The sequence below is a fragment of the Marmota flaviventris genome, chromosome 12 (genome assembly GCF_047511675.1).
Source record: "Marmota flaviventris isolate mMarFla1 chromosome 12, mMarFla1.hap1, whole genome shotgun sequence".
Taxonomy (NCBI): Eukaryota; Metazoa; Chordata; class Mammalia; order Rodentia; family Sciuridae; genus Marmota; species Marmota flaviventris.
In genome coordinates, this window is record NC_092509.1 from 16,197,980 (window position 1) to 16,223,040 (window position 25,061).

The 25,061-nt window shown below is 40.5% G+C and overlaps 1 protein-coding gene across 2 annotated transcripts in view; it reads left to right on the forward strand.

Annotated features, from left to right (window-relative positions):
- Chrm3 (cholinergic receptor muscarinic 3) overlaps nt 1–25,061 on the forward strand; it is a 426,898-nt gene that overhangs the window by 183,490 nt on the left and 218,347 nt on the right. For both annotated transcript variants that reach the window (XM_027948040.2, XM_071619697.1), the window contains exon 3: nt 18,717–18,779. The gene's annotated coding sequence lies outside the window, so the exon portion shown is untranslated. The remainder of the gene's footprint in view (nt 1–18,716; nt 18,780–25,061) is intronic.

Here is a 25,061-nt window from a genome sequence, read left to right on the forward strand (position 1 = left end):
TTATTACTTCACCTGAAAAATACCCCAAGCCTAGCATGTCCTAGATTTATTTGAAGTGTTTCTGCAACACAATTCAGCTGTGAAACTTGAACACTATGGTAATCGTAGCCTGTTTTTATTTTTATTTTTTTTATTATTGCTTTTCTTTGTGCTATTTGAGGAAGTGCACGGCAGGAAGAGGAGGACCGCTGGTCCAACCTTTTCTTTTGAGAAAACCAAGGAAATGCCACTGAAAGGGAACTGAGGAGATAATATGATATTTAAGAAGCACTTGCTTTGTAGCAGATATTCATTATTCCTCATGATGATTCTGGGGGGAGACATCACTATTTTCATTTTTATAGAAGAAGTAACTAATGCTAAGAGAAATGAATTATCTTTTCTCAAATTGTCAAGCCAGCAGGTCCATGCTGGTATTCTGTTTCTGGAACAGCTGAAACACTTTTGCAGAAAAAGACAGCCAGGAAACCTATAAGGGTTCGTGACTTCGGCTGCCCCATGGAATCAGAGTGCATAGGCAGAGGGACAAGAGCAAGGGACTCCAGCAGTGGGTGTGGCTGGAGCAAGGGTGGGTGCAGAAGAAAAGATAAGAGGGATTTTGTCTTATTTCTTTTCAAGAGAATAGTCCTGCCTCATCTGAGGTTTGCTTTTGGTGGTTTCAGTTAACACAGCTCAACCACAGTCCAAAAATCTTAAATGGAAAATTCCAGAAATGCACAGTTCACAAGTTTTAAGTTGCACACTGTGCTCATGCCATCTACCCCATCCTGCCTGAGACAGGAGCCACCCCTCTGTGCATTATCCATGCCTCATGTGCTTCTACCAGTAGGTGTGGCAGCCCCTTGGCTGACTGCCTGGTAGTCTTGGTGCTGGATACCACATGTTGCTTGTGTTCAGGTGACCCTGTCGTGGCAGTTCTATGCTCAGTTATGATGCTCACCTTGTCTCAGCACAAGGCAATGTATCATCCTCTCGTCATCACAGGAAGGCTGAGTCCCATACAAGACATTTTGAGAGAGAAACCACATTCTACAGGGCATTATTACAATTGCTATATTTTAGTAGTATTGTTAGTACCTTTCTGTACCTCATTTATAAATTACATTTTATTACAATGTTATACATGTAGGAGAAAAACATGGTATATATAAGGTTTGGGACCCTCCATGGCTTCAAGGGGGTCATGAGCATATCCCCTGGGCAAAAGCGGACTTCTGTGTAACACTTGCCTTTTAATCTTTACTTAATATTAAAACATTTTGCATTATATTCCATGTTCTGCTTTCTGTTCCATAACTGTGACATAAGTATGTATTATTTTGTTTGGGTTTAGAATTAAGAAAAATGTTTATAAGGCAACTACACATTTCTTCCTAGGAGCTTAGTATTTTAAAAGGAAGGTGTCTTTACACGGGAAGAAATGCCCAAGCATTTATTAATAAGGAAAGCTGTGTTCACACTTTATGAGCTTCTAAGTACCCTTATTTTGGAAAGTTCTGCCCTGTAACATAATAAATATAATAAATTATACTCACAGCCAACATTAAATATTTATTATTGTTAAAGTAAAATTTTAAAGCTTAGGTCTAATTTTATTCTTAATAATTTTGCCATAAATGAATCAGATTCCTCTCTCATTGGCTGAGACTTCTTAACAGGCACCCTGGGAGCTGTGGGACTCAATGCTGTGCCACCTGAGTCTTATATGCCTGCCACACGGGGTCCCCTTTTTGTTCTCAAAGGTATTTTGCTTTTGAGTATGTTCCCCATATGCTTGCTGTCTAAATAGACTTTTGTGAGTTTTAATAAATGAGAGCTTCTGAAAAGAGTTGTTCTGACAAAATCTGGTGTGCAAGTGTCTTTCCACCTAGATATTTCCATCTATTTGTATTTTTCTGTATGCCCTAAAATAAGTGACACGTGAATGCTTTTACATGCAAGGAAGTGCTATTGTCACACTTGCCAAAACCACCAAACAACATACACCAGAGTTCTGTGTTGCAGAACATTTTATATCTTCGGCTGCACCTTGCAAGACGGGAGGGTGACAATGGTACCACGGGCCCGCAGCACACACAGGGACCCTAGAAGGTCAGCGCTTGTGAGCGCCATTGCTTAATTCCAGGGAAACTGACAGTTTTCAGCAGGACAAAGGTTTTAAAAATAAAACCATTAGACATAATGTTGGCTCCAAGAAGAATGTTAACTTCACAGAGAAAGCATATTATTTATAGCTATTCAATTTGAAATCCCTTTTCTTACAAAACTTCCCTTTTTTATCTTTTGTTTGCTTAAATTGCAGGATTCTGAAAAGTAATATCCATTGAAACATGCAGTTGATTTATTGCTTTTCTGCTTTATTGGGGTATAATTGATAGACCATAAACTATATATTAAATCATAGAATTTAAAGTTTTGACATATGTGCACATGTGAAGTCATCAACAAAAGCAAGATAATGGGCATTTCCTCGTTCTGTAAAGTATGGCAATGTTTTCATAATCCTCCATAATCCATTGACCTCTCACCGTTGTCCCCAGTACCAGGCAGCCTCTGGTATGCTGTCAGAATAGGAGGGTTTCCATTTACTAAAGCTTTATATGAATGGAATTGCATTGTGTGTTCAGGTGACCCTGATGTGGCAGTGCTTTGCTCAGTCATGATGCTCACCTCATCTCAGCAGAAGACACTGTATCATTGCTTAATTCATTAATATCACTGCTTAATTGTATAGGGGGCAATCCATATTCTTCTTTCATTTAGCATAATTATTTTGAGCCTTGTTCATATTTGTTGAGTAGCCTTAGTTATTGATTTTAATGCTCGGGACTATTTCATTTGCTTCATATACCACTCTGTTTCTGTATTGCCATGATAGACCTTTGGCTTGTTCCCAGTGCTGGACCACTGACGTCAAGTCACTGTGAACATCCATGCCTGTGGCTTTATGTGGAAAAGTGCTGTCATTTCTCTTAAGTAAATACCAAGGGGTGGAGTGTCTGGGTCAGATGAAAGGTGTGTGTTTAACTTTTTAGTAAATTGCCCGACTGTTTCCCCAGCGTGGTTATAGCAGGTTGTAGTGCAGGCAGCAAAGAAGGGTTCCAGTTGCTATGCATCATGGTTAACACTGCTGTGGCCAGCAGTTTCCACCCTTGTCATCTAGTGGATGTATGACAGGTAGCGGTCCTTGCTCTGATTTGCACGTCTCTAATGACTCACATGCTTCCCAAGGACTGCCTCTATTCTTCAGTGGAAAGTCAGCTGAAATCTTTTGTCTACATTTGCTATTGGGTTGTGTGTCTTATTTAGCACAAGAGTTCTTCACACATAGAAATAGGTTTTATGTATGTATGAAAAGTAATATAAACTAAAACTTTCATATAATCTAGTATGGGTTGAATCATCTTTTTATCCATAAATTCATCAAACTAAATTTTTCTGTGTCTTAAAATTGATCTTGGAATGATCTAAAATATGAATCAATTCTAATATTGCTGCTTGGGCTGTGGGAACTCTGATGCCATCATTTATACTTCTTATTTTTAATACATGTGTCTTGTATGTATTTGATTTTAATTTCTTTCCAATGACATATCACAGCCCCATTTCTTATGTCGTGGTTATTGAGTTCTCTAATTCTGCTCTTCATCTGGTCCTACCTTTATAGAATATTGCAGCTTAATGTAGATACAATTGCTAAAAGTAAATAGGACTTTTATTTACCAGGCACTGTTCAAAGCCCTTTACACAGATGAAGCAATCTGGTTCTCGCGACAGCTTGTGTGTATTGTGATCCTATTTAAAAATAAAAGGAGCCAATCCAGGGAACGGAGACACTTGCCCACCATCATGCAGAAGTGGTAGAGTCAGGGTTCACTTCAGGACTGTCTGGCCCCAGTACCCACCTCTGTTCCTCTGTAAAAGGCCCACACATTTTCTTTATAGAAAAAAAAATGCTCTAAACACTCATCTCTTCAGCAGCAAATTGCAAAGCATGCCTTATTTTTATCTATCTATGAACCTGTACACATATAAAGAAATGAATTTGAGTCCTAACTTTATTTTCCTTTCTTAGCCATGGAGTTCTTCTTTATTGTACTCAGGAAATGTGATATACTCTGTAATGCCAAATTTTAAAAAATTATTTTCTAGTATAATTTTATACAAACAATTAATCCATTGTTTATACGAAACAGTAACTATACCCAAGGTTTGCAAAGGACAAGTTCTTTGCATTTAAGATAAAATTTAATCTGGGTCATTTCTCTCCAAAGAATGGAATTATTGAATGATATTAGCTGAACTGTGGACAGTGTTCTACAAGGTGGCAAATTCAGACAATTCTACTGAAAATCTAATGTCAATGGATTATAACTAAGAAGTCTGTGATTGATGTTGACAAAAGTGAAGAGAAATGTTAATAGATTCTAATAATTCTAAGAGCAGTAAGATTCTAATGTGTGTCTATGCTTTGGTCACATGAAATTATTAGTAAAATGTCGTAGCCACAGGGTGGCAGAACTGGGAACCAGGGTTTCTGTGGCTCTTCAAGGCTCTCTTTGTCACAGGCTCTGCATTCAGGTGGCCTGTTTCTCCCCCTACTCAAAGATACCCAAAGATACAGACATTGCTGTATTTTGATCTCAGTATTTCAGCATATCCAAGAGACAATCACAAGTTCGATTGCACCAAGCTTTTTAGAAGGAAGATTCCTAGGAGACATGTGCCAGAATTTTTAATCTTAACCAGTGTGTCACAAGACACAACATCCTATATATGCTTCATTTGCATTCAGTCATTTTATTAATTGATGTGTAGCTGTAGTGTGCATTTTTACTTATTGAATTGTCACTTCTATAAACTGAGGCTGAGTTTTGCAAAGTCCTCTTTATGATTTAAAACTTTTCCTTCAGTGAGAAAATATCTTTTTTCTCCATTCTGTAAATTGCATGCTTTCCTCTTCAGACAGATAAGGAAAAAGCAATCAAATCCGCAGATAAACAGAAAGCAGCCAATCCTCCCTGCCGGCCTGCCTCACTCTGCACTGAGCACTGTTAGCTTGGGCAGGGTGCAGCTGTAGCTCTTCCAGAAGCACTGACTTTTTAGTTGTTTCTCCCCCAAGCTCCCTTTTCCTATCTCCTATAGGCATGCACCCAAAAGACTGAAGACCCACTGTCCTGAGTTCTTACAGGAGCTTACCCACAACCGTGCATTTCCCTTAAAGTAAAATGGGCCTAACTCTCCAGTCAGCCCTGTCAAAGAGAGTCTTGGCCAAGCCTGCAGTTAGACAGTCCGGCTTAAACTCTGCCACTGCCACTCACTGGGCAGTGTGGGGAAGCTACCTATCGTTCCCGAAACTCAGAGCTCCCTTCTCTGCTCCAGGGATGGTAATACTTGAGAACTGACTCCCCTCATCATACAGTTATTGTGATAATTTCTGGAAGTGATTCATGAATCGCTGCATGGCAGAAGTAAGCGCTACAAATACCTGCTATTTTTCTTTGTTGGATGCAAACTAAAGGTTAGAAAGATGCTGCCTAATGTATTACCAAACCTGCAGGTGCGAGATTTGGGAAGTCTTATCCCTTTCCTTGTGGCTCTCCCAGCAATCTGAAGAGGAGCTAAGCAGGAGATCGAGGACGTGACGTGACATGACAGGTCAGGAAGCCCTGGGTTTTGCTAAGCCAAGTTCAAGTGAAGGCCAATCATTTGCTCATCCTTAAGGCTATTTCTTCTTGTTAGATATGAACAACTGTTGTCTCAAAGTAGAACAAGCAAGTTCAGAGCAATGTGAATTGCTCTTTGTGATATTTTTAAAAAATGAATGAAGATATTGTTACATTTTATGCATATTTAAATACAGGGTTTGTAGTTATATAAAAATGATGATAGCCGCAAGCAGTAGCACATGCCTGTAATCCCAGCAGCTCAGGAGGCTGAGGCAGGAGGATTGCAAGTCCAAAACCAGCCTCAGTAACTCCGTGAGGCCCTAAGCAACTCAGCGAGATGCTGTCTCAAAATAAAACATAATAAAGGGCTAGTGATATGGCTCAGTGGTTAAGCACCCTGGGTTTAATACCCAATACCAAAAAAAAAAGTGATAATAGTTATATAAAAATGATGTTTAAAAATAATGTTAAGGACTGCATAATAAAGCAGAATTCATGTTCAGCCCACATACACATAGAAAAAAGGAGTGTAAGGGGTAGAGGCTTCATCTAGAGTGATGTGAAGGGCAGGCCTGTGGGTGCAAGGGGTGAAATGGAAGAGCCCAGGGCAAGCTGTAAGGAGAAACAAAGGCCTCCTTGGCCTCGTGTGTGGATGGATGTGTCTTGGCCTCTCTCCCTGACACCTGCATGTGTAGGTTTTTACTCTATTGCTCTGTCTCCTTCTGTCTCCTGTGTCTTCTCTCACCGTCTCAGAGTCTTTCTCTCACACACACGTGCACACACTTACCCCACTGATATGGAAGTGCTGACAGTGAGAATCAAGACAGGTGCAGAATCCCACATGAGGAAACAAGAGGAGAATGGAGGCATTCCGACATTCCTGGGCGTCACCTGTGCATTTCTTAATGGTCAAGTTCTGTGGCTCAGACAGATTGCTTAAACCAATCAAAAATTAATCTATCAGAGTAGATTAATGAAGAAATGCTAAAGTTAGGACAGATGCTGTGTATGTAAAATATGTACCATCACATTGATCCCTAAGAACCAAGCAAATCCCAACATCGTTTGGGTGGTGTTATTAGGTTGTACAATTCAAAAATACAAAAGGAAAGTGTTTCATATGGTAGGAAATTTTAAATGAAAAATGGCCTGAGGACGTATCATGCTGTGTGTGTGGCATGGGATGGTGGCTGTCAAGTCATACTGGGAAGGTATGGAAATAATGGTTAGAATTTTAGTGCTTACATACGAAATGGGTTCCTTCTGGACCCAGGGAAAGTAAGTCCTAGACTGACGTTTCTGTGTCCTTTCTGTCCTTGTACCTCAGATCCCTAGTGACTCAGCTGCTTCATTTTCACTTATAAAGTACCTACCTTTTAGTTCATCCAACGAGACGTGAATTCTCTCAGTGTTACTGATATCTCATGTGGCTCAAGGACACCCATGTGCTTTAATTCATACACGGGGGAAAGAATATATGAGTTTTAGGAATACTTACATTTAAAGCATTTTTTAATATCAACAAACTGTCAAAAATTTGGGAAATGTCTTAAAGTAATGAATATCTCAGTGGCTTAACGAAATTTTAAAAATCAAAATGGAAAACAAAAGCACTGTATTCAAATAAAAATATCCTTCTATTGGCATGAAAAGTGTCTACTTCTTTCTAGCCTCCAGTAGAATGGAAAAAAAGTGAATATATTTTTTCAACAATTATCGTTTGATGTATTTCTTAAGTATCACTTGTTCTGTTTTGTTTGTTTGCTTTTTAGTAACATGGAGTTTCTCTTAGAGTCTGATGTTTACTTTCTTCCACCTCATCCTTGATTTTGGAGGGTGGTCTCAGAAAAAGTGTTGTGATTAGAATAAACCATTTTTGCATCACTTTCTACACCTGCTTCCCAAGTGAGCGTAAATATCCCAAGCTCGCACTTTGAGTGGAGTGTCTTTCTGGCATCTCTGCTGGGAAGACCTACCTCTCACTTCTTGGATGAGAGCTCTCAGCGCTGCTGTGTAGGTACCATCTCAATTGTCAGAAAAGGAGCTCACAGTGGGCGTACGTACCCTGAAAAGAAAGGACACAGGTGACCAGCTTTGAAAGAGCATGCCATTGCTATTGCACTTTGGGCACATCCCCATTAAATAATTTACATATGCCAGATGTTTGGTACATACTTTATTTCTCGGTTTCAGAAAAACCATTTGAAATAGGCTGTTTTGCAGAAACTGAGACTCAAGATGTTCGCAGACCCTCCTAAAGGAAAACATGGTCACCTTCAAGTTCTCAGATATAAATCAGGACAAAGCTGCCACTGGCCCAGTTCTGGGGCTTCTTCCAGGTGGGAGGGGTGACATTCCTTTCCCTCATGAGCACTGGGACTGGAGGAACCTTCCAGAGCTCTTCTGTTTTAGAAAGACAAGGTAGGAGCCTTATATGCTAGAACGCATGAGTTGTTCCACGAAAAACACAGGCAATGTACAACTACTATAGGTATTTTCAGGATTTTAGTCTAAGTGCTCCCCAGTTAACCAAAAAGAGACTGAATATCTTAAGTGAAAAAAAAAGGAACAGCATCACACGAGTAATATAAATATCTATCTCCATGACCACACTATCTAACCCCAATGGAACTGATGGCACCAATTCATTGCCCAGCCTGGACCCAGAATGAAGGCGGTCCTTTAACACAAAAGCACCAGGTACATGGCCCTCAGCTCCAGTCAGCTGCATCCTTTCTTACTTGCCAGTTTTATAGCAAGATTTTGCTCTCTGTACCAACTTCTGAAAATGGTACCTGATGCACAGGCCAGAGCATGCCCTCTATGTCTGAGCCCCTTTCCAGTAATCAGCCTGGTCTCTCACTTGGCATCCTTCACCCCTGCATATCTGTGTTTAAAAATGGGGAGGGGGAGGTACTTTTGAAACCAATGAATGCTCATTGTCCATACAACTTTATATCTACGTTGTTTTCATCTGTTTAATATAGAGGACATTTGACCATGCCGCTTTTCTTTATAAAAAATACAATTTTTAACTGATGGATTCTCTTGAAGTGCACCTCATTCTGAACATAGGCTCCATAGATCCAGAGTGTCCTTAGCACCTGGCAGGATGTTATTCAGTGGTATACATTAACCATTTACTAATCAAAGGTATTGCTTAGGCCAGCAGAAAAAAAGCCATACTGACTCAAGACACTTGAGCATTTTCTGAAAGATATTTAACAAGAAAAAACTCCAGGGAATCTGATTAAATATGTTGTTTACACCACCAGCAGTATTATATTTCCTGAGAACAGCTGTACAATAGGAATTGCCAAAATCATAATTCATCACATCAAAAGTGACCTTTCCAAATATTTAAGAGGTAGAAATTTTAGCTAAATACAGTTTCAGGAGCTCATTAGGTTTTCAAGAGTGTATCCAAGAAGACTGTTAAGGTTGCATTTCAAAATGTGATATTCGAAAATGTATTTCTAAATAATGTCATCAGATTTAAACAACAACAACAAAAGATTCCAAATCAATGAGTTTTTGTTGTTCAGCATGCAGCATTCCCTTTTTAGAAAGGTAAATTTATTTTTCGTGACATCTACAGTATGTGAATTTGGAGAAAATACTTACCAAGGAACTAGAGCAAATTCATTTTCAGCTAGGTTGGACTCTGACGAATAGAATTTTTTTCATTGTTTTCCTGTACTGAAGTAGAGAAGAATCAAACCTGAGCTGTTTGTACAAGGCAGCATTTACTTAGATTCCCTAAGCAAGCTTCATCTGGACAAACAAGATTGGGGAGAGCAAGTGTCAGACAGAATACATCTGCCTTTAGATGTCCGCAAAGTACATCTCGGTTTTAACATTTCTGAATGATCCTGTTATGATGATTATGGAGTAACATAGGATTTAACCCAGTACTTCACAAATTTATTTGAGCACCAAGCCCCTTTTTAAAAATGTTGTGCATATTCTAGGACATTGAAAAGAATCTAGGAGACGTTGTAAACAGGTATGAGTGAGTGTCTTGGGATTGCTTGACTTCCCAACTCTAAACCCTGTTGTCTTGATCATTTATCAGTTAGAATCCAAAGAGTCCCATAGCTCTCTACAGTGCCACCAAGAGCTAATTTTTGTAAGGATGATAAAATGTTAGAAAAATTTTGAACCTATAATATGGCTTCAAAGCACCTGCAGTCTTTTCCTAAGCATGGTTACCCGGCAGCCCCCTGTAATGCTCAAGAGTTTCTCACACACACACACACACACACACACACACACTATCCGTGGTCATCTGTGGAGAAAAATCACTACTCTAAGGTTCCTCTGAGGTTCCTTTTGTGTCTGGAGTGACATGACAATCCCTTTTATGTGTTCACATTATTAGGGTTTCATGGCACTATCCTAAGTATTCCACTTATCTTGAATCTTATAGAAGCATTTTTTAATCTTTTCTGCCTTTGGTTAGGTTTCTTTTTTCTTTACATCAACAGTGTTTCTAAGGAGTTAGGCTTAGCTGCCGCGTGACTCAGAGAAGTCTCTGTGGTTAACACCTTGCCAGACATGACTATTCCTTCCTTTGGTGTTCACTCCTGGTCCATCTGGGTGGTGATACGCACTTGGAGGCAAGTCTGAGACCAAGTCATTACCTCCCATCCTGAAAAAGAGAGAGAGGCAGGATAGCACAGTGGGAATCAATTCTGTTCACAAGGAAAGTTGTGAGCCCACGGAGAAAACCAGACCCCAAGGTGGGTGTGGTCAAAGAGGAAGTTTGGAGAGGTCTGCAGAGCCTGCCTGACTTGGAGAGGCACTCAGGCATGATCTTGTAGGGGATCTGTCTCAAGTCACATTTTTATTAGGATGTAACATATGCCCATTTAAATTAAAAAAAAAAAACTTGGGAAATAAAAATGTTGTGAAAAAGTAAAGCACATTCCCATCTCTTCAAAGACAGCCATGTGAACATTGCGATAGGGTGCTTGCATTCTCTCTTCTACAAGGTCTAGTCATTTTATCGTTCCTTAGAAGGGAATTGATGGTCTCTGACTTTAGACTGCAGATGAAAAAACCCAGGCACTGAGTCTTGAGGGTCCTGGGTGGAGACTTCCTGTCAGTAGTGGACCCAAGAGCAAAAAGGAGACATTCTCCAAACAAGCAAGTCCTAGATATGGAGCAGGATTAACTTCCATCCGTTTTTCTTTCTCATTATTGTTTCTGGAATAAATCTGCCTATAGAGTTTTAAAGTGAGCCAAGACCATTAACTCTTCTGATCAGCTCCAACTGAGAAAGCCTGCCCAGCGACGAGGGGGTGCTGCTGGACCTAGAGACCCACTCCTGGGTCTGCAAGGTGTTTCTTCATTTCCTGACGGGAGCACCCAAAAGAATAGCCTTCAAACAAATCTAGACTCCGGGTACATTTTGTCCCTTTTACAATCCGTTCCTTGATCCCCTGTAAACACTGTTACTTGGTTAGGCTCCATAGCACTGGGGTGTCCAAAAATAAGATTTTCATTCTTGGCTTTCACATTCACATTATGGCTTAATGAGAGAGCAAGAGAGAGGGGTGCTGAGAGAGGCCAGCTGAGATTGAAGGACTGTAATTAAAAGCCACCTAAGCTGGGACAGCAGAAAGGTCACCTGAAGCAAGGGTGATTAACATTTCCAGGCACCTGAACTGACATATCTCTGGCTGAAGAGCAGCATCTTCAAGACACACTATCATTTATAAAATGAAGGAGCTTCAAGGCAGAACCTTTGCCTTTGTCACAGATTTTTTTTTATAACTTTTAAAGATTACAGGAAACCATTTGGTAGGTAGATATTTTTTAAATTATGGTTTCATGGGGGAAATAAAAGCATCAACTTTGAGATCAAAATGTGTTTCCATGTGAGAGCAGCTTACTAAATAGAGCATTTAGTCATTTTCTCTCACTGGGACACAAAGCCTTTTAAAATTCTTTCTCTGAATAATAGTTAACTGTTGTTTTTCACCACATAGTCTTTCCAAGGATTAATCTCTCTCTTGTGCCACAGCATCGAAACCCAGGCAAAGATTGTTCCCAGTCTGCCCTGGGTACAAGACCACCTTTGAAGCCCAAAAGAGAGTAAAGGGGCAGCTCTGAGGATACAGTATTTATTCTCAAAAGTCAGATACACTGATAGATACTTGGATGGATGGATGATAGATATAATATCCAATTGTGGTGACTAAAGGAGAAACAATTTCTATAACCTTTTTAAAAAATATTTTTAGTTGTCAGTGGACCTTTATTTATATGTGGTGCTCAGACTCAAACCCAGTGCCTCACACATGCTAGGCAAGCACTCTACCACTGAGCTACAACCCCAGCCCTCTATAACCTTTTTGATAAGTCATTTTCAGCATAGTAAATTTTTACATGTGAATATGATCCATACCTTATAGTTTTAGGAATATATAAGCCAAAATATGTGTACACATATATACAGGGGTTATTATTGCTATAATGTCCATAATAGTGGAGGGAAAAGAAAAGAAAGAAACAGGCTTAGGCTTGATCCTATAAATTTTCCAAGGATTGAATAAGTCGTGGCACACACCCAGATGAGGCCAACTTACTATCTCTTTTGCAAAGCTTGAGTGAGAGCCAATCTGGTTGATGAGAACATGTACTGTCTTGTTCAGAGGAAAAGGAAGGTGGTAGCAATCTAAGTAAAATGGCCACAGAAAAGGAAATGGGTACATTAGAATGATCAAACAGGGAAGGACAGACCTCAGTTAATGCTGAAGGGGATTGAAAGTGAGAGGGAGTGGGTGGAGTCGAAGACCATTCATATTTTCCTCTTCATATAACTAAGTGTTGTTTGGTTCTTCCAAGGAATATGTATTACCTTTGTTACTAAAAAGGTAAAAATGAAATTGTTTTAATGTAATTTTTTACCTTAATAGTGGTTTTTTTTTTTTTTCCTTCAAATTCTGTTTCTGAGTGGTTGGGTTGCTTGAAATTCAGGATGACAGAGGCAAGGCCACCTGTCTCCTGTCCCACCTTAGTGCTCTTGTCCTTCTCTTACCATAGGCTTCTTAACACTTTAAATAAACTAGACTTCTTCTAGGCTTATGCGCAAATGTGAGTTTCAAGTCACAAATAGCTCTGTGTTCAATGGGGCTAAAAAAAAAGTGGAAAAAAATATTTATGGTTTGAAAGGAAAAGTGAAATTGTGTGAGCCCATGTTCCTCCTCTTTCCCACCTCATTTGTGTCAGTGACACAGTTTCACTGGCTTTCCACCACACTGCCTTCCAAGTTTTAGAAATACTATGATACATTTGATGCAATAAATGAATCCTTCGCTCAGTTGACCGGATGGAATCCTCAGATTATGTCCTTTGGTAGGAAGTGTCTTCAAATTAATTATGTTAGAAAAGGAACAAGGATTTCAGGATATTTGGTTTTGTCCTTATATGGAAAAGCGTTAGAAACAGCGAACAGGTATACATTTCTGTCTTGTCATCATACATATTTTACTGAAAGTTAAGATTTGATTTTAAATTCATTACTTACAAGCGAAGGATAGAATTCAGAATTGATAGGACTTGAGTTGGATGATTAAACACTTTCCAGGTTCAACTCTCTCTGACTTTATGATTAAAAGCCAAAACTATGGGTAAAACTAATCTTCACTAGATATTTACACTTGTTGGAACTGAATATCAAATTGGGAAGAAATTAAAGATAGGACACGGCAAGCTGAACCCATGTTTATTCTAGGCTGTTTCTCCTTCCTCGATTTACACCACATCTTTTTGTAAAAGCAATACATTGAAGTGATATTCACTTCCCTACTGTGGCCAGCAGGCACAGCCTCTACAGTTTGATTTTATAAGATCATGTGTTATCATCACATTGTCATAATGTCCTTATATTTAAAATATTACATAATATTTATACATATATCTTCCAAAAAATGATATTTGAAACCATATCTTTAACCAAAAAAAAAAAAAAAGTCTTTTTGTTGTTAAAAGAATTTGGTACCAAAGAACTGGTTAAATCTTAGATATGTAAAAAAAAAAAAATCAGAGTTTCTATTGTTTTGTTGATAATAGTAGAAATACTAGTTAGTTGTTAGATACCTTTTCTCCTGATTCAAAATTGTAGAGGTCTGGGGGTGTGGCTCAGTGGCAGAGCCCTTGCCTAGCGTGTAGGAGACCCTGGGTTCCATCCTCAACACTACCAAAAAAAAAAAAAAAATTGCAGAAGAACACAAAAACCACATTACTCACAGAAAGAGCCAATCGACAAGCACAACCTTTGCTGGTAAAGCACCTCTTTATAACTTTTCCGTGTCTGCAGAGTGCATGTGGAATTGCGGTTTGGGTAATATTCTTTGCACTGTTTGTGCATTTAGTTGAATGTTTTGTTAACTTCCAGCTTTTATCTCACCAGCACGTGGTTAGGCCCCCGGAACTGGGCCTACCTGACAAGCTTCCCTTTCCATGAACAGGGCCGAGGTTCCCTCTCCCATCTCTGCTCTCTGCCAAGACTGAGATGGAGAGCACTACTTTTCTTTTCACTTAACTGTCTGTCAACCCTGCCTCAGTGTTTCCAGATTCCTGGGACTCTGGCTGTAATGGGAGTTCACAGGAATCTCAGGATCCACTCTGACAGGTCTCAGCCTGGGCGAGTTAAGGTTAGGGAGGGAGCTGAGAACCATCAACCTGAACCCCCAGCCCCATCTCTGTAACAAAGATTCCCCCACCCACAGCTGGTAACTTCTGAGAATTGTGTCATTTAAGCAACTTATAGGTGGACCTTGGAGAGGTGACATTTACTGTAGTTGATCTGCCTCAAATTCTAGTTGGCCTTCCTCTTTCTTACTTAAAATGCTCACCCCAGCCCACCCACTCCTCAGGAAGCAAGGGGCCCTGATGTTCCTCTTCACCTTTACTAATTCAATCACCAGAGGCATTAAAGCTGTGTTCCCAGCCATTGGCTGAGGACTTCAGCCTGTATGAACCACTGCATCTGCTACTACCCTGACAGTGACTTGCCTCTCCCTGGAAGGTACACACAGCGGTGTTCCCCATCAGCCAGAATGGCCCACTGGACATCTTCCTGGGTTTACCATGTCTCAATCAGGCCACTCCTTGACAGAAAGTCCTCAGCTGGATGGCTTTCTTGGACACCAAAGTGCAACTCCTATTTCCTTTCTCCCCCATGATGCCTGTCTATACAGGGAACACAGCGGCTCTGGCCAAAGGCCCACTCACCATACAAATGGTTGAAACAGCTTTTCAAAAAATGTAAAGATTGCTGGACCGATTGAACCACTACCTGTTCAAGCAGGGGTTGTGTTAATTTTGTGATTTGGATGATAGAGGGAATGAACAGAGGACAGTGGCAAATGAAGAATGATGAAGCGACACCAAATTTTATCTCAGTCATCCCTGTGGAGCTGTGTCTTCATGCAGAGAGGAATAGGACACCCCCCTCGCAGGGGCATGACCATCCCATGATAGAGGGGTGTAATGGGCTGCAAATTATATCTGGAACACAGGGAGCATTCACTGAATGTTTGTCACAGCACTGTGGTGTGGGATTGGAAATGAAAAAGGACCTGAGGTTGAATACCAGCTATACCAATTACTTACTGGACAACTTTGGGACATTGTTAGACCTTTTGTATTGCATTTACAAATGGGCAGTAGTAATGAGCCTGGCACTGAAAAAGCAACAGCCGTTCTCCCAACCTCTCTCACCTAATGTTACTTTTCCCAGGTACAGAGGATTGGATGATTTTTTTTTTTTTAAGAACCATTTCATGCTGTAGTTTGACCTGTCTCCCACCTCTATGTGGAATGGGTAATAATGGTATGAGGGCAAATACCACATAACATCCCAATGAGCACAGGTACCAGTGAGTGTGTTTTTAAGTAAGAACTTAATGCCAATGAGGCTTAGTCTAATCTATTTATTTTTGAAACTGTAGTTATCCTATTCTCAGAAAACAGGTTGTCAGGCTTAATTTTGCCAAAGCTCTTGTTATTTTGGTCTTCAGAGGGGTAGTTTAAGTAAAGGTGTACAGTGAAATTAAAAAGGGGATAGTCTAGATTATCCCCGAGAGGCTGGGCTCTAATTTTGGCTGAATGCTTAGAAGTTGAATCAGTTAATTAAGCTTAGTTATTTCAAGACTCTGAGTAGGTTCGATGCTATCTAAATCAGATGACTGCACATTCATTTGTCATCCCCCGAGACTGCAAAACATGGGCTCAAATATTTTGTGTCTTTCTGGAGATAAGAGGAATATGTATGCTCAAAACAACAAGAAATCTGGCAAAAGTGAGTTCGGGGAAGTTTTAAGAAAACAGGACTTTGCAGATTATCATCCTGCAAGTCCTCCATAAATAAGTATGACCTGACTTCTAAAGTGGACTACTGCTTTCCTGTTAACAGAATACTCCACCTCTTATACATTCTAAATCAGAGTAACATTTTGTTGGCCTGTTGCCAGAAGTCTTCCATAATTACTCCTCTGTCTCTAGCTTTGTTTCCCTCTTTATTTGGCCAGCAACATAATTATTACAGCAGTCTCTGGAATCAGGAATTATATTTCGAGTATGAAACCTTTTGAACTGTGTTCATGAGGGTTTGGAGGACCCTGTCATCTGCACTTGGATATTTGAAGCTCCCCCCTAAATGAATGTCACATGCAATTAATTTGCTATAGAATGAATTTGAAGTTTGAATGAAAGCCAGTTCCTTGGTGGCTTTCAGATTGAGTGCATCATTGAGCCTGATATGAGAGAAACTTCAGGGCGTTCAACCTCATTTATGGCTTCCCAGTTCATTTAGTGAACAAGATATTTACATGATCAGACACTTTCATGATTGATTACTGTTAATGTTTATTTTATTTTAACATTAATGGTGCTACTTCATTTCTCATTATTGAGAGATACATATTTCATTATCTCAAGTGATCTGAGTCCAACATGTAGGCATATTGGGGATCCTAATTGTAAATTAGGCAAGTGTGATTTGGACATTTCTATGTTTTAGCAATAAAAATCATGCAGTAAACACTGCTTGAGTAACTACTGTATGCTGTGACCGGACTGACATGTGCGTACCTACAAGTGACTGACTCATTAGATTCTGTGAGGACATCAACAGTGAAGGGTGAACCCACACCCATCAGCACACCCTGAGTGGGAGAACGTCTATTACGGAGAGACAAGGGAGAGAAAGGACTCCCTCTTCCCGAGAAATGTTGTTGACAAGTTCTCTTGTAGGGAGTGTTGATGTCTGAATGGAGTTTGCTCTGGAAGTTCCAGGTGTGTCAATTATTCCTGAGGACATGCTGGGATCTTTTATAAAAAAAAAATTTTATTTGTTTTAATTAGCTATACATGACAGTAGAATGCATTTATATACTTTGATATATCATACATAGATGGGATATAATTTCTCATTTTTCTGAGTGTACATATTGTAGAATCACATTGGTCATACAGTCACATACATATATACAGTAATAATGTCTGTTTCATTCTACTATCTTTCTTATCCCCACATCCCCTGCCTTCCCCTCCTTTCACTTCCCTCTACCTAATCTAAGGTAACCTAATCTAAGCATTACCTTAGATTTTTATTTTTTTTTGCATTACAATTCTTAATACACATATATACCACAATTTTTGCATCTCTGTTTGTATATAAAGTACGTCGACACCCAATTCAAGTCTTCATACATGTACTTTGTATAATGAAGTCCATCACATTCCACCATCCTGGTGGGAGGGAAAGGGAGGGGGCAGGGGATTAGCAAGGGTGCTGGGATCTTAAATGAGACAAGTATTTGGTGGAGTGAGTCAGAATTTGGCTCAGGTTTTAACCAGTGGTCACTTATTCACCAGCCTCAGTTTCTCTGCGTGTAGAGCAACTGGATCTCATGGCACACTCCACTACAGCCTTTCTTTCTGAGCTATACTCCTTGGGCAGGGGTTCCCAGGACAGAAGGAGTCTGAGAGGCCGCACTTGGATCAGGGGCTCTCCTTCACTGAGAGCAGGAGAGGCTCCCTCCCTAGTTCCCACACTGCAAGCAATAGCAGAGGAAGAGGCCCCGCAGAAAGGAAGCGGGGATGTCCAGATGGCAAAGGGCTTGTGCTCTTTAGGATCACACTCCTTAAAATGATGAGGGACCAATGACTTTTCTTCTCTTTTTTCCCACCATTTGCATATTAAAACTTTTTTTAAAAAAAAGACATGCAAAATACATATTTATTTTTGAATTATTAATTGCAGCATCCAATGGCTATAAAATTCTCCTAACACTTGCTGCCTCTTACAGAGCTCATGTTGTCACAGACCCTCTGTCCTCAGCAACGTCCTTTATGGCCACCCACTTCCTTTGCTCCCTCCTGTGGAGCTCAGCACCTCCTTTTCTTTCTTCCACTTAACCTTATAAAAAGAGGTGCTCTCCTAAGTTTCTGGCCTGGGGGTCAGGCTCTGTACACCTCAAAAGGGTGAGTGCCATGTCTGGAAATGGAGTTGGGAGCTTTTCTTTAAAAGTTCACTCTTCCCCTGTATGACAGAGGGATGCCCACAAGATCACTGCAGGTGTACCTTTTGAAATTTCTGGAAGAAGGTAGTGTACTCACACTTCTAAGGGATTATGCATTTGACTTCCCTTTGAAAGTAGTCAAGTAGACGGTGATTCTTAAAACAAGAAAGGCACCTGTCACTGAAGGTAACATGAAGGGAAGAGCGACAGCTTTGCCTTCTCCTCCCTGTGTCCATTTCTTGCAGTCAGAGCTTAGAGAGCTATCGAGGGCAGAGCTGCAGAATGAAGAACTCAGTAGACACCTTTCTTTGGCAGTGATAGATACCTTAACTTCACTTTAGTCTTCATCAGTTACACAAGGAAATTAAGCATCGTGATCTATGCAGTCATTTCTGACTCAAAAATTCTATAATTTTTTTACATTGCCTGAAATCATTTTGTGTAATCAATTGACTTTTCCTTTCTCAGGGTTTTGGTTATTTGTTAACCCCATTTTCTTGTTCTCTTCTAGCACCTGTGTTCCGATTAGTGGCCAAATAAGTGACATTTGGAATCTCAGCTGAAGTACAGTAAGGTAAGATCTTTTCCCTAGTTGAGTCCTTTGCTTGAGAAAAGGAATTCATAGTTTGATCTATGAGAGCAGATTAACAAGAAAGAAAAATTGGCGAGTTGGTGTTCTTCAACACAATTTACCATTTCTACTATGTATTTCTTAATATACAGTCATGCTCAATTTCTCGCATATTAATAAAACTGTTCATTCAAAATTGAAATAAATTGACTATTTCAAATGCCCTTTTGTATATTAACAGGAGCAATGTGGGGTGTTTTTAAATAATACAAAATGTTTGAATTATTAGCATACATATTGGACATTATAACTTGTCTAAATCTTATACTCTTAAGAATCACCCCTTAATTTACATTGCTTCTGTTCAGACTGCTATCCACAATCTGATTGTGAAGATAAAGAACCAGCATTGTGAGTCAATGCAATCCTTCTTAAATGCTTATCATTAATAATACTCTCTCTGTTCTGCAAACGCTATGGCTATGACACCCAAATCCAATTCTCCCCTTGATCCTTGGCAACAAAACCCTGCTGCTGTAAAGGTTAGCACAGGGTTCGGTTTAAAAACCCTTGTCTCCTCAGACTCCTTTACAGTGACCATGAGACCCAGTTCCAGCCAAGGAGCAAAGTGATGGGCCCTTGCAATAGTTTGTCTTCCTGGGTTAAAACAGCAGAACTGAGAGAGGAAAATTGCTTGGATTTGTTTCCTTTGTTCCTATCCCATTGTCCTATCTGGAAACACATCCCCCCTTCTGCAATCCCAAGAACAAAAGCCACAATCAGCAATGCTGGAGCAGGGAGATAAAATGAACTCTGCCAAGCCTACCATCAGATTTCCTGTGGCATGTGACAGGTACACGCCCTGGCTTTCACAGGCTGGGTCTTGATCTTATTATCAGATTGAGTGTTTCTATCCGCATTTTATGCACAAGGAATAAGTGATCTGAGATGTGAAGAACTTTTTCTGGTAGTGGTGTAGGTGTGGTCTGAACTTTAACCTGTCAGCTGCCTTTCCCTGTGTGCTGCTGCCCCAGGCTGGGCCTGGCTGAGGGGGGCCAGCAGCCTGTGCTTGTTTCTGACTGCATTTCACAGCCAGTCCATGGGCACTGTCAGTTCACTAACCCTTTGAATGCCTTCCAATAACAAGGGACTTCCTTTCCATTATCCATCTGCAAAATTAAGTGAACTGAGGTTATTTCCATAAAGAAAGAAAAGCCTCTGGCTAGGCAGAATCCAGTAAATTCAGATTGCCTATAAATGCAGGTGAAGGAAATATTAATTCCTAGTATCCTCCTTTGCATTTTGTTCTTTTGAAATGAAACTTTAGAAACTAATGGTTACCAAAACTCAGATTTTAATCTACAATCCTAACATCAAGTAACCTCCTTCTAATGATCTCCAATATTTCAGTCATTCTTACTTTCTTCTGGGGAAAAAAGTAATGCAGGTAAAAGATAAGTTATATAATGAAATTTCTTTCCAAAGAGTCATGCCAGGCATTGAGGTAGGCACTGAGCTAAACTGGGGGAGGAGAGAGATGCTGGAGGATGGAAAAAACCCTTGGGCTGGAAAATAAGAGACTGAAAATGCAGGTGATAGCTCAGCTCTTCTGTGGCATTTAAAAATATATATATCACCTTTCTGGACCTTTGCTCTTTATTTGTAAATTGAGGGTGTAAGATAGTCTGATTTGCTGTTAGCACAAAATAATAGCTTACCTCCTTGACTTTTCCTTTGAAAATGTAGGAAGTACTCTGATATCTGTTAAGCCCATAATTTTTCCTTTTAATCATTGAACCTAGGAGTTATCAGCTCTTTCCTTTTCCCTCACTTTCTTCCTAATAAATCCTGAATCATGTGTCTCTTTGTCTCCTTTGTCCTGCCCCTACTTCACATCTTCTTCCTGTATTGCCTGGACAATGACATAGTGGTCACCTGGCTTCCATTCTGGCCATACTAAGTGGTGGTCTTCTTGGAGAACTCTATCATCTCCTGTTTGAGACCTGCTGAAAAATTTCAGTTCCTTCCCATGCATCTGGAATAAACCCAAATGCTTTACAATCACTTAACAAATCTGATAGGATCTGGTTTCTCTTTGTACCTGCTCCCCCTTACTAAATTGCTAAATTCCAGCATCCCTGCCTCTCCCTCCTCCTCCCCTTGAATGCTTCTTTTATCTTTCCCCTTGGGTTCTGGCATGCTATTTTCTCTCTCTCTCTCTCTCTCTCTCTCTCTCTCTCTCTCTCTCTCCTCTGACCCTGTCTTGCTGTGCTCTGTCCCTGGCACTTGCCACCATGGACCCTTCCGTGCAGTTCTCTCCCTAGACCCCCAACTGCTCTCTCTGAGCCCTGTCCCAGGGACCCAGTGTAATTCCCTTTAAAAAGTGGAAGTTTAATTTTAAGGCATATTAAAATAGTCTCTTGTCAACAAAATACCTGCACATATAGTGTAAAGGATTCAGGCAAAACATGACCTGATCTAAGCTCCACAAGGGTAGGAACTCAGAGGTCTTTATCACTGCCCAAACCACGCTGCAAGAGTCTTGTTAAATATTTATGGAATGAACGGATTGAGAGTCAGAAAATGCCATAAGTTAAATAGTCCAAAGAAATTAAGCACTGCTCCTAGACGCCCCTGACAAGTGTGTGATTTAAATGGGAAAGGGGAATAGATTGCTCATTCCTTTGGTTTGAAACTCTGTCCCTTCCTGTATCCCAATGGGGACACTGCTACATCGATGTTCAAAGCAGCACAATTCACAATAGCAAGACTGTGGAACCAACCTAGATGCCCTTCAATAGACGAATGGATAAAAAATATGTGGCATTTATACACAATGGAGTATTACTCTGCATTAAAAAATGACAAAAATCATAGAATTTGCAGGGAAATGGATGGCATTAGAGCAGATTATGCTAAGTGAAGCTAGCCAATCCCTAAAAAACAAATGCCAAATGTCTTCTTTGATATAAGGAGAGTAACTAAGAACAGAGTAGGGACGAAGAGCATGAGAAGAAGATTAACATTAAACGGGGATGAGAGGTGGGAGGGAAAGGGAGAGAGAAGGGAAATTGCATGGAAATGGAAGGAGACCCTCAGGGTTATACAAAATTACATACAAGAGGAAGTGAGGGGAAAGGGAAAAATAATACAAGGGGGACAAATGAATGTCAGTAGAGGGGGCAGAGAGAGAAGAGGGGAGGGGAGGGGAGGGGAGGGGGGATAGTAGAGGATAGGAAAGGCAGCAGAACACAACAGACACAAGTATGGCAATATGTAAATCAATGGATGTGTAACTGATGTGATTCTGCAATCTGTATATGGGGTAAAAATGGGAGCTCATAACCCACTTGAATCAAAGTGTGAAATATGATATATCAAGAACTATGTAATGTTTTGAACAGCCAACAATAAAAAATTTAAAAAAAAAAATAAAATAAATAAATGGGAAAGGGGAAAAAATGAAGAAAAAAAAAAGTTGAAAGGAAGAAAGGGACAGAAAGACAGGCAGTGGTACAGATAACAAATAGATAGCAGTAAATCCTCAGGAGGGGCACTTCCGGGATCTCTGGTCCACTTCAGCCATTTCTGCTGGATGCTCATGGGTGACAGGGCTCGGTTCTGTATATCTTACAGAGATTTATTCGCTAAGTCTGGCACATTGCAATCAGAAATTTTGTTAAATGAAAGCCTAAAACTTGAAATAATGAAATATTGGACCCCTAAGAGCAAAATTCTGTCTCTTTTCTCCGGGCATGCTCAGATTCTCTTGATGCAGGCATTTCGTGCATGTTAAGCCGATGTTCCAGATGCAGTGAGTGTGGAAATGTCCAAGGAGCTGAGTGCAGTTCCTGTGCAGGGCCTTTCCCTCCAAGCTCTGCACTGTCTACTCCAGCTTCAAGTCGATCATCCCAATGCTGGTGCAGGGTGGCACATGGTGCACACATATTCAAAAGGCTGATGAGAAAATGCAAACCAGAAACATGTCTTATCTGTCAATTAAGTGATGTAGCCTCATGGTTAGATTATAGCAATTTGGGGGCTTTTTTGTTTTCTGCCAATTGAGATTTGACAGCTGTTTATAAAATATTTACATTCTGATTTCAGTCACATTGACAGCACGTTTGGGTCTTCGGAAGATGATAATTACATGTTAGGAAAAATGTTAAAAAATTTGAAGCTGATTTATTGAGGAGAAAAATCTGTTCTTAAAATTGAACAAAGGAAGGGCATCCACTCTTTTAAAGGATACACTCAAAATAAAAGTCAGAAATAGTAGATATTTGTGATTCAGAAACATTCCCCACGCAACATGTGAGGGAGCAGCTTTCCATACCCACCTGTCCCAGGCATCCTGCTGTCCCTGGTCAGCTCTGTCCAGTTAGATCTGTGCTTCTCACTTTTTTTCACTTTCCTATGCAAATAAAAGTGGCAATATTCGTATGATACATGGAGAAATTGAGTAGCATTTTAGGGTATCTAGATGGAGTTTTGTGGAAAAAAATTACAATACATATTCTTGGTTTTAAACATAAAATAAAAAGTATTGAGAAGAACACAAAGTATTGAACTTATATAGAATTTAAAAATGCAATACCTCCAGTTGCTTTAAGGACAAGCATAAATTAACATAAACTTTTTTTTTTTAATCAGACATTGAATGAGAAATGGTGACCTATAACTCTTGGTCAGTGGTTTTATCCAAGTCTTGATAGTCACCAACTGTGACCACTTGCTCAACTATGTGTAAGAACAAGTATATAATAGAGAATGCAAATATCTCTTTTTCTGTTTTTAGTAGTGCATTATAGTTATACACAACAGCGGGGCTCCCTTTAACATATTCGCACATGTGTGGAATATAATTTGCTCTGTGTCAATCCCCAGTACCTCCGCTTTGCCTCCCCTCCTTCTCCATGGCTGCCCTTCCTCCACTCTGCTGGTTAAAGATCTCTTTTAGAGTCATTGAGAAGCTTCCTGTAATTGATACTGTGTTTACAGAATCTAACAGCTATTACTTTCTTTCATTGACAAATGCACTGTGGAGACCTCTGGGATTATGTGAATGACTTTAGAATCTAACCTAACATTTTAGCATAAAATATTTTTTTAATTTAGGAAAATGTATGTTCTTTTATAGTCATCCTTCAGCACATAGCTTGGACCTCATTAAAAGGTTGTGTCAGCTGCAAGTGGACTGAAGTGGTCTTGGTCCTAACATCTATGTGAACAGGAGCGAAAGTATGATTGGAAGAGGCCATATGTCCACCCCCACCCACCCATCCACCCTGCTCACCCTGCTTTTTTCCAGCATCCTCACCCTTGGAGTATATATTCCAACACTCAACCCAAAAATCCTAATACCCTCTCTCCCTAGCATTATGCCTATGCCCTGGTCACCAGGTGTATAAGGGGATTATGTCTTGTGAAAAGACCACTCTGTTCCCTAGCTGTGAGTGGAAACTGAATTTTTGAGCAGAGAATTCCAGGGATCTGGGTATCTGAAGTCTGTTTGAGAAGTCCAGCTCCTTGTGGAAGTAGCTAAGCTCCCTGGAAAGAGTTATGGCCAGAGGAAGGCCAAGGTGGGCCCTCTGACTCGGTGATGTTCAGGCATGAATGTGTCTGCAGTCGCCTGTTGAATCACAGATGCCGACTGGGAAGAGCCGAGTGGCTTGAGCTTTCATGTTTCACCAGATGAAGCTGAAACTGATGCTCATGGTGAATAAGAGATCTGAAATGCAGAAGCTGAGGCAAGGCCCCTGTGGCCTGCGTCTCAGGGCACTTTTGGACAGAGTACCTGCTTCCGGGGACAGCAAAGTAGTGCCCATGCTCTGGGCAGCGGACTTCACCAGGACCCCCAGCCTGGCCTTCCCACTTCTCACTCTGGATTCTACACCCTGTCCCTTAGCAACATGTGTCTCTAGTTCTCAAGCTCCCAATTATTCTTCCTGAAAGGCAGCAGCTCACCGTGGCTGATATTGAGCTTGATGTCTGTGTGGCAAAGCCCACACTGGCTGTGCCCCAGAGCATCGTGGAGAAATAGCAGGTGCCAGGTGTCCCCATAGTGGTTGTAGCCTGTCTAGCCCTGAGGCACGGTGGCAGATTCAACTGAGCTGTGCCTGCTTCTGAGGACTGGTCCTCTGTCCCTGTTTGGCCAGCTGGGATCTGAGGGCATTGGTGTTGCTATTGTTCACTGGGGATTGGCAGCATGACTGGTGGGAAGCACTGCCATCAGGTTCCCAAGAGCACGTTAAGTGGGGATGGTCAATGCAGTAGTGCTCGTGT